Source organism: Salmo salar, chromosome ssa08, assembly GCF_905237065.1.
Source record: "Salmo salar chromosome ssa08, Ssal_v3.1, whole genome shotgun sequence".
NCBI lineage: Eukaryota > Metazoa > Chordata > Actinopteri > Salmoniformes > Salmonidae > Salmo > Salmo salar.
The window spans coordinates 18,265,442-18,275,036 of record NC_059449.1 but is presented as its reverse complement, the minus strand read 5'-3'; the positions used below and the strand labels follow the sequence as shown (position 1 = coordinate 18,275,036).

The 9,595-nt window shown below is 42.7% G+C and overlaps 1 long non-coding RNA gene across 1 annotated transcript; it reads right to left on the bottom strand.

Moving 5' to 3' along the window:
• Nucleotides 1-1,545: 1,545 nt before the first annotated feature.
• On the bottom strand, nucleotides 1,546-2,165 carry LOC123744204 (uncharacterized). Its single transcript, XR_006770800.1, has 3 exons — nucleotides 2,079-2,165; nucleotides 1,811-1,981; nucleotides 1,546-1,687 (listed from the first exon to the last, which is right to left on the bottom strand). It is a non-coding gene; the product is annotated as an uncharacterized lncRNA (long non-coding RNA).
• Between the last annotated feature and the right edge of the window lie 7,430 nt (nucleotides 2,166-9,595).

The following is a 9,595-nucleotide window of genomic DNA, read 5'->3' as shown; positions in this document are numbered from 1 at the left end:
ATGGTTAATACCAGTACCTACAGGGTTAAAAACAGTCAGATATCATGGTTAATACCAGTACCTGCAGGGTTAAAACAGTCAGATATCATGGTTAATACCAGTACCTACAGGGTTAAAAACAGTCAGATATCATGGTTAATACCAGTACCTACAGGGTTAACAAAAGTCAGGTTTCATGGTTAATACCAGTACCTACAGGGTTAAAAACAGTCAGATATCATGGTTAATACCAGTACCTACAGGGTTAAAAACAGTCAGATATCATGGTTAATACCAGTACCTACAGGGTTAAAAACAGTCAGATATCATGGTTAATACCAGTACCTACAGGGTTAAAAACAGTCAGATATCATGGTTAATACCAGTACCTACAGGGTTAAAAACCGTCAGATATCATGGTTAATACCAGTACCTATAGAGTTAAAAACAGTCAGATATCATGGTTAATACCAGTACCTACAGGGTTAACAACAGTCAGATATCATGGTTAATACCAGTACCTACAGGGTTAACAAAAGTCAGGTATCATGGTTAATACCAGTACCTACAGGGTTAAAAACAGTCAGATATCATGGTTAATACCAGTACCTACAGGGTTAAAAACAGTCAGATATCATGGTTAATACCAGTACCTACAGGGTTAAAAACAGTCAGATATCATGGTTAATACCAGTACCTACAGGGTTAAAAACAGTCAGATATCATGGTTAATACCAGTACCTACAGGGTTAAAAACAGTCAGATATCATGGTTAATACCAGTACCTACAGGGTTAAAAACAGTCAGATATCATGGTTAATACCAGTACCTACAGGGTTAAAAAAAGTCAGATATCATGGTTAATACCAGTACCTACAGGCTTAACAACAGTCAGATATCATGGTTAATACCAGTACCTACAGGGTTAACAACAGTCAGATATCATGGTTAATACCAGTACCTACAGGGTTAACAACAGTCAGATATCATGGCTAATACCAGTACTTACAGGGTTAAAAACAGTCAGATATCATGGTTGATACCAGTACCTACAGAGTTAAAAACAGCCAGATATCATGGTTAGAACATCACAATCCTAAATAACATACAGACATTTTTCATCTTAATGTACAGATATGCCACCGTCAATGACAATAACCTGTATAGATAAAGGTTGAATGAACTGATAATTGGAGCCTTATTGTCAGAGTAGTTATCATCTCTTACTCTGTGGTCAGTGTTGGTCCACCAGTTGAGTATGGAGGACCTAGAGTATGAACAACACAGAGAATCAGTCCTACTCCTTACACTGTGGTCAGTGTTATTAGAGCAGTAGTATATTACCTTGGGGTGGTCAGTGGGGTGCCGTCCACCCATCTCCAGGTCCCCTCAGTAACAGAGTCAGTCAGACCAATCCAGGCTCTCATGTGGAGGTTGAAGAGAAACTCCTGTTGTTGAGGAAGATAAATATATATATAATTATATGTTTGATCATAGTTACCCAAAGCAGCCCACATTCTCTCTGTCTCTCTCTCTCTCTCTCTCTCGCTCTCTCTCTCTCTCACCTGTTCCTTATCACTGTTTATGATCACCAGGTCTGCTCCTCTCTTCAGACAGTCCTCTCTGCTCTCCTCCCAGGTTTTAGTCTCAGTAGACAGGAAGTACCAACTGGATTGAAACTTCTGCCAGCCTTCAGAACAGGTTTGTTCTACAAGATGAAAACATGAATATTCTTCAAATTATCAAACTATATACTTAATGTAAGAATACAGACAGACACACGATAAAGTGTGTGGGATTAATTATAATTTATTACTGTAGGTTTACTCACTGCAATTGGAAAACCTCCCGCTAAGAAAATCTCTCTCAGTCTGTAGCTGGTCTCGCTCTTTAGTCAGGTTGTTATAACTGGTCCGTAGCTGGTCTCTCTCTTTAGTCAGATTGCTGTAACTGACCAGTAGCTGGTTTCTCTCTGTTAAGTTGTGATGACCAATGACTCCATCTGTAAAAGGTAATCAAACATGTAACTACCATACCATTGATAATTAAGTATGATTAAGTAGGCTATATAAGTCTCAGTGACAACATACTAAACTTACAGTAGACAGACAGGCCTATGATCCCAGCCAGTAGGAGAACACACAGCAGCCCCAGACACACAGCAGCAACTCCAGAGGGTCTCTTCCACCACTGAACATGTACTGAATCACAAATTATTAAAGTAAGAGAGTGTGTGTGTGTGTGTGTGTGTGTGTGTGTGTGTGTGTGTGTGTGTGTGTGTGTGTGTGTGTGTGTGTGCGTGCGTGCGTGTACGTGCCTGTATGCAATCTTACCAGAAGAAACAACTCCATCTCTTGTACTGGGCTTGAAGGCTCTTACATTGGAATATAATTTGCCATCAATGTCTGTGTTCTTCATTGCATCAGGCTCCTCGTCTTCAAATCCATCTGGGTTTTCATAGTCTCCCTCTGACATCTTAACACACTTGTGATCAAATACAGTAACTTTTAATTCTAACCTTAACTCTAATATACGTCTGTACCTCCCTGCACTGTCCTGTGTCTGTGTTATTTATAGTAGTGTCACAATTTTTTAAACTGTCAACCACAGTGAAGGGGAAACTGTCACATCCACACCACACTGGCCACCATGTGACTTGCTTTAGTTTCTAATCAGTTTGAAACAAAAATGATGTATTTGTGAATTCACAGGGTCATATTTTTGTATCTGCTAAAAGAAATTGGGATCCTGTTATTTGACACTACATATATCCTGACTGAGTTTACAGCACCACCAGCCTTCAAATGGAGAACACATTATGGCTCTCACTCTGTGACTGGTGGTGTGGGGGGATGTTGCCCCAAGATAAATATCTTAGGTCCATTATGCATTTCCACCAGAAATGGTTAGGAAAGCTGATCCTAGATCTGCCAATGAGTGTGAATGGCAACAATGATCATATATGGTTCTATATAAGTCAGTTAAGAACAAATGGGTAAGAACAGTGGGTTAACTGCCTTGTTCAGTGGCAGAACGACAGATTTGTACCTTGTCAGCTCAGGATTTGAACTTGCAACCTTTCAGTTACTAGCCCAACACTCTAACCACTAGGCTACCCTGCCACCCCTATCTATGCTGACTGTGAAGATTTACTCAGAACGAAAAGCAGAAATTCTGACAATATCTCCATAGTTTCAGTTTGACAGATTTAAGAGAATAGAAAGAAGACTTTAAAAAACTTCACGTTTTATGACAAAAAGTTAATATTTCCACCCTGTGTTTTAGCACAACACAACATAACATACTGGTTACATCTAATGACACAACACTCTCTGCACTGATTCCACTGTTCCACATGACATCTACCTACATTAGCTATTATACAACTCTATAGCTTTACTCTATTCCACAGGAGGAGAGAAAGCATCACACAGATCCTTATATACAGAGACAGAGTCAAAGGTGGACCTCTGGTTGACGTAGTACTAACTACAGGTACAGCTGTAGTGTTGGTGACAGAGACCTGGGTGGATGTAGTACTAACTACAGGTACAGCTGTAGTGTTGGTGACAGAGACCTGGGTGGATGTAGTACTAACTACAGGTACAGCTGTAGTGTTGGTTACAGAGACCTGGGTGGATGTAGTACTAACTACAGGTACAGCTGTAGTGTTGCTGACAGAGACCTGGGTGGATGTAGTACTAACTACAGATACAGCTGTAGTGTTGGTGACAGAGACCTGGGTGGATGTAGTACTAACTACAGGTACAGCTGTAGTGTTGGTGACAGAGACCTGGGTGGATGTAGTACTAACTACAGGTACAGCTGTAGTGTTGGTGATAGAGACCTGGGTGGATGTAGTACTAACTACAGGTACAGCTGTAGTGTTGGTGACAGAGACCTGGGTGGATGTAGTACTAACTACAGGTACAGCTGTAGTGTTGGTGACAGAGACCTGGGTGGATGTAGTACTAACTACAGGTACAGCTGTAGTGTTGGTGACAGAGACCTGGGTGGATGTAGTACTAACTACAGGTACAGCTGTAGTGTTGGTGACAGAGACCTGGGTGGATGTAGTACTAACAACAGGTACAGCTGTAGTGTTGGTGACAGAGACCTGGGTGGATGTAGTACTAACTACAGGTACAGCTGTAGTGTTGGTGGCAGAGACCTGGGTGGGTGTAGTACTAACTACAGGTACAGCTGTAGTGTTGGTGACAGAGACCTGGGTGGATGTAGTACTAACTACAGGTACAGCTGTAGTGTTGGTGACAGAGACCTGGGTGGATGTAGTACTAACTACAGGTACAGCTGTAGTGTTGGTGACATAGACCTGGGTGGATCTAGTACTAACTACAGGTACAGCTGTAGAGTTGGTGACAGAGACCTGGGCACAGTTTCCCAAAAGCATATTAAGGCTAAGTTCTTCTTAGAACAATAGGATCCGTGGTAATAATAATGGACTTAGCCTTAAAACTGCATATGGAACAGTGGGACATTAGCGTCCCACCTCGATAACTTCCTGTGAAATTGCAGAGCCCACATCAAATTAAATTCCTATAAATATATAACTTTGATGAAATCACAAGTTTAATACATCAAAATAGAGCTTAACTTGTTGTTAATCCAGCCGCCATATCAGATCTCAAAAAGGCTTTACGGTGAAATCAAACCATGCGATTATCTGAGGACAGCGCTCAGCACACAAAACATTACATACAGTTACCAGCCAAGTAGATTAGTCACGAAAGTCAGAAATAGCAATAAAATGCATCACTTACCTTCGATGATCTTTGTATGGTTGCACTCACAAGACTCCCAGTTACACAATAAATGTTCGTTTTGTTCGATAAAGTCCCTTTTTATATCCAAAAACCTGGAGCGTTTTGTTCAGTAATCCAATGGCTCAATTGCGGTCACAACGGGCAGATGAAAATTCCAAATAGCATCCGTAAAGTTCGTAGAAACATGTCAAACGATGTTTATAATCAATAATATTTCAACCGGACAATAGCGTCGTCAATATAAAAGAAAAACAAGAAAGGTGCGCTCTCGGTCACGCTCAGTAACCAGCTCTGGGGACATCCCAGGGTTCACTCACTCAATGTGGTCATTCTCACTCATTTTTCAGAATAAAAGCCTGAAACAATGTCTAAAGACTGTTCATAACTAGTGGAAGCCAAAGGGAACACAATCTGGGCCATAACCATTTATGTGGTGGATAGGCTTTCAATGGAAAAACACCCATTTCAAAATAATGGCACTTCCTGGATGGATTTTCCTCAGGTTTTTGCCTGCCATATCAGTTCTGTTATACTCACAGACATTATTTTAACAGTTTTGGAAACTTTGAAATGTTTTCTATCCAAATATATATATATATATATATATGCATATCCTAGCTTCTGGGCCTGAGTAGCAGGCAGTTTACTTTGGGCATGCTTTTCATCCGTTGCCCTGGCATAGGGTGACTAACACGATGCCCGTCTCTTTGACATCTTCGGTTAGGTTGGCAGAGAGCTGCCAGTTTGAGGAGCTGCATGCTAATGGTAAGTCGGAGGAGACCACTGAGGTACAATAACAACTGGAGACTGCATCCAAGATGTCCGCCCATTGTTGTCAAGGTATTCATGTTCGCATAATCAGATTCATGGACGTCTATATCCTGGGTGCATCCGGTTTACACAATCCATCACATGCGCAGTAACACTCAGTGCACAGGGAATATTGTTAGCAGCAACAAAGTCATTAAGTTATTCAAAAACATGCCAGACATTGGATGAATATAAATTGTTTTTCAAAAATCGGCCTCAAATGTGCACAAATGTGATGACTCGTGTCTTATGTGGAATTTTCTCATTTGGATTCTCAATGTGGCCGTGTATGGAAAATTGTCTTTCTGGGCCGTGCCTCCGTTAAACTGCAATACCAAACAAAACTGTAGATGCAATCAAAACCTTGGAGGTGACACCTGGTAGTCCACACTGGGAGAGGTAAAATCTGTCACCTGGAGAGAGGAAGGAAGGGAAGGAGAAGGAAGGGGAGAGGGGAGAGAGAGAGCAAGAGCTAATGTAGCTGATAACAACTGGTAGCTTACCGCAACCAATTCCGTTCAAATCAGTGGCTGTGAGGGAGAGAGGATATGAAAAAAGGAGGCCATTTCAGAGTTTTGAAACAAGACCCTTCCTTTGCTGACAACAGACAGGGTAACATCCGTTCCTGACGGGATGCTGACGGGCGCCATGAGGCTCACCATACCGTTGGCCACACCGCCCCCAGTCACCATGGAGATGCTGGCAGGGAAGGAAGAAGTGAATCTGCGATCGTTAGTGGCTCGGACGATAAAGGTTCCTCCGGTTCTGTTGGCCGTTTCTACGGTAAAGGTGACTGAAATGGTGGAAAACGATGCACAAAACAGGGCGTACACTATGATGGGTTAAGTAGTAGTAGTATTGCTAAATGAGGCCTTAAGGCTCTGTTGGTACAGTCCTGTCTGCTGTCTGTCCAGTTTTTAGTCTTGGTCGAGATGTAGTATCAACCTTCAAAATCATCTCTCTCCCTCTGTAACTGGTCTCTCTCTTTAGTCAAGTTTTTGTAGCTTGTCTGTAGGTGGTCTTTCTCTCTTTAGTCAGGGTGTTGTAACTGATCTGTAGCTGGTCTCTCTTCGGTTAAGTTGTTGTAACTGGTCTGTAGCTGGTCTCTCTCCTCAGGCAGGTTGTTATAACTGGTCTGTAGCTGGTCTCTTTCCTCGGTAAGGGTGTTGTAACTGTCATGTAGCTGGTCTTTGTGCAGATGTGTCGTGGTGCTGATCTCACTGTTCCCCCAGTGTGTCTGCACTGATGTAGATATCCACAATCCTTTCCTCCATTTCACCTCTGTCAAACCTTATTGGTCATATCTGGCTTGGTATAGATGGACTCAGACATTTTCAATAATGTTTTCTGACTACAGCTACAGTGTCTTAAAGCAGAGTTTCTCAAACTCAGTCCTGGGGCCCCCCTTAGTGAACATTTTGGTTGTTGCCGTAGCACTACACAGCTGATCAAATAACCAACTCATTATCAAGCTTTGATGATTAGAATCAGCTGTGTAGTGCTAGGGCAAAAAACTAAACATTCACCCAGGGGAGGCCCTCAGTACCGAGTGTCTGAGTCCGAATCTTGTTATAGTTGGGGACACTTTCTTCTTCTATTCATCTTTTTATCTGATTCCTGAGTAACTTCCTGGTCTACAGGGGGAAGTTCCACCCACATACTGTGAAGCAACACAGACATAGACAAAGACACCTGCATACACACACACACTAGTTAACATAGGCACTATATACACACGTACACATGGATTTTGTGTTGTAGATATGTGGTAGTGGAGTAGGGGCCTGAGGGCACACACTTAATATGTTGTGAAATCTGCTGTGAATGTATTGTAATGTTTTTAAAATTGTATAACTGCCTTAATTTTGCTGAACCCAGGGAAGAGTAGCTGCTGCCTTGGCAGGAACAAATTGGGATCCATAATAAACCCCAGAAAGAGTAGCTGCTGCCTTGGCAGGAACAAATTAGGATCCATAATAAACCCCAGGAAGAGTAGCTGCTGCCTTGGCAGGAACAAATGGGGATCCATAATTATTATACCTTTATTTCAACAAGGAACACAGACTGAGACCAAGGTCTCTTTTACAGCTGGGTCCTGCAAATACATGTTTACAGATACAGTTTAGGTACAATGATTAAACAACTTAAAAACTGGCTTACTGTTTTCAACATCAGCTGAAGGCCGAGGGACTGAAACAATAGACCGGTCAGGATCATGTTGGCCATTTTTTCTTTCAAAAAGAAAACCAGCAGAAATAAAATGCTTATTAAAAACATCACAAATTTCAGTTCGGTCACTGATGATCCCAGATTCCGATGTAATTTGCTTCGGCAGGGAAGTCAAGGAGTTTCCTCGTTTAAGTGAGTTGACAGTTTTCCTGAATTTAGCGGGATCACCAGCAGACTCTGTCATAGCATCAAGAAAATACCTAGATTTTGCCTTTTTATTCCTCCGGTCCATTTATTTCTCAATTGCCTAAAAAGCAGCCAATCAGCTATTTCACCAGTTTTCCTCACCAAGGCCCATGCTTGATTCTTTTGCAGAAAAAGGATTTTCAAATCACAGGAGAACCAAGGATTAGTTCGATTTTTTACCCTAAGTCGCTTTAACGGGTCGTGTTTATCAGCCCTGAAGGTAAAAATTGATGAATAGAAAGAGAACGCTAAAACTGGGTCCATTATGCAGTTTACGGATAAAAGCTCGGAATAATAAAGGTCATGGATAAAGGCTTGCTCTGAGAAGTGTTTGAAGTTTCTCTTTAGAATTATACGGGGGTCAGGATTTTTTTGCCTAGTATCTCTGATACATGCAATAGGGCAGTGGTCACTGATGTCATTAGCAAATAATCCACTAGCTATATATTTGTGAGGTGTATTAGTTAAGATAAGGTCTATTAATGTAGATTTTTGGGGGTCTTTTGGATTAGGACGGGTAGGTATAGTTATTAGTTGAGTAAGATTTAGTTCGTTACAAATATCTTTAATTTAAACGATGCTGGCATCAGCCAGTCCAGATTGAGATCTCCGATAATCAATAATTCAGAGTTTACATATTTAGACATTAACTCAAACAATTTGCTTAGATCAGATACCGGAGCTGAGGGTGGGCGATAGAGCAGATACCAGAGCTGAGGGTGGGCGATAGAGCAGATACCGGAGCTGAGGGTGGGTGATAGAACAGATACCAGAGCTGAGGGTGGGTGATAGATCAGATACTGGAGCTGAGGGTGGGCGATAGAACAGATACCGGAGCTGAGGGTGGGTGATAGAACAGATACCAGAGCTGAGGGTGGGTGATAGAACAGATACCAGAGCTGAGGGTGGGTGGGTGATAGAGCAGATACCAGAGCTGAGGGTGGGTGATAGAACAGATACCGGAGCTGAGGGTGGGTGATAGAACAGATACCAGAGCTGAGGGTGGGTGATAGAACAGATACCGGAGCTGAGGGTGGGTGGGTGATAGATCAGATACCAGAGCTGAGGGTGGGTGATAGAACAGATACCAGAGCTGAGGGTGGGTGATAGAACAGATACCAGAGCTGAGGGTGGGTGGGTGATAGAACAGATACCAGAGCTGAGGGTGGGTGGGTGATAGAACAGATACCAGAGCTGAGGGTGGGTGGGTGATAGAACAGATACCAGAGCTGAGGGTGGGTGGGTGATAGAACAGATACCAGAGCTGAGGGTGGGTGGGTGATAGATCAGATACTGGAGCTGAGGGTGGGCGATAGAACAGATACCGGAGCTGAGGGTGGGTGATAGAACAGATACCAGAGCTGAGGTTGGGTGATAGAACAGATAGCAGAGCTGAGGGTGGGTGATAGAACGGATACCGGAGCTGAGGGTGGGTGATAGAACAGATACCGGAGCTGAGGGTGGGTGATAGAACAGATACCGGAGCTGAGGGTGGGTGATAGAACAGATACCGGAGCTGAGGGTGGGTGATAGAACAGATACCGGAGCTGAGGGTGGGCGATAGAACAGATACCAGAGCTGAGGGTGGGCGATAGAACAGATACCAG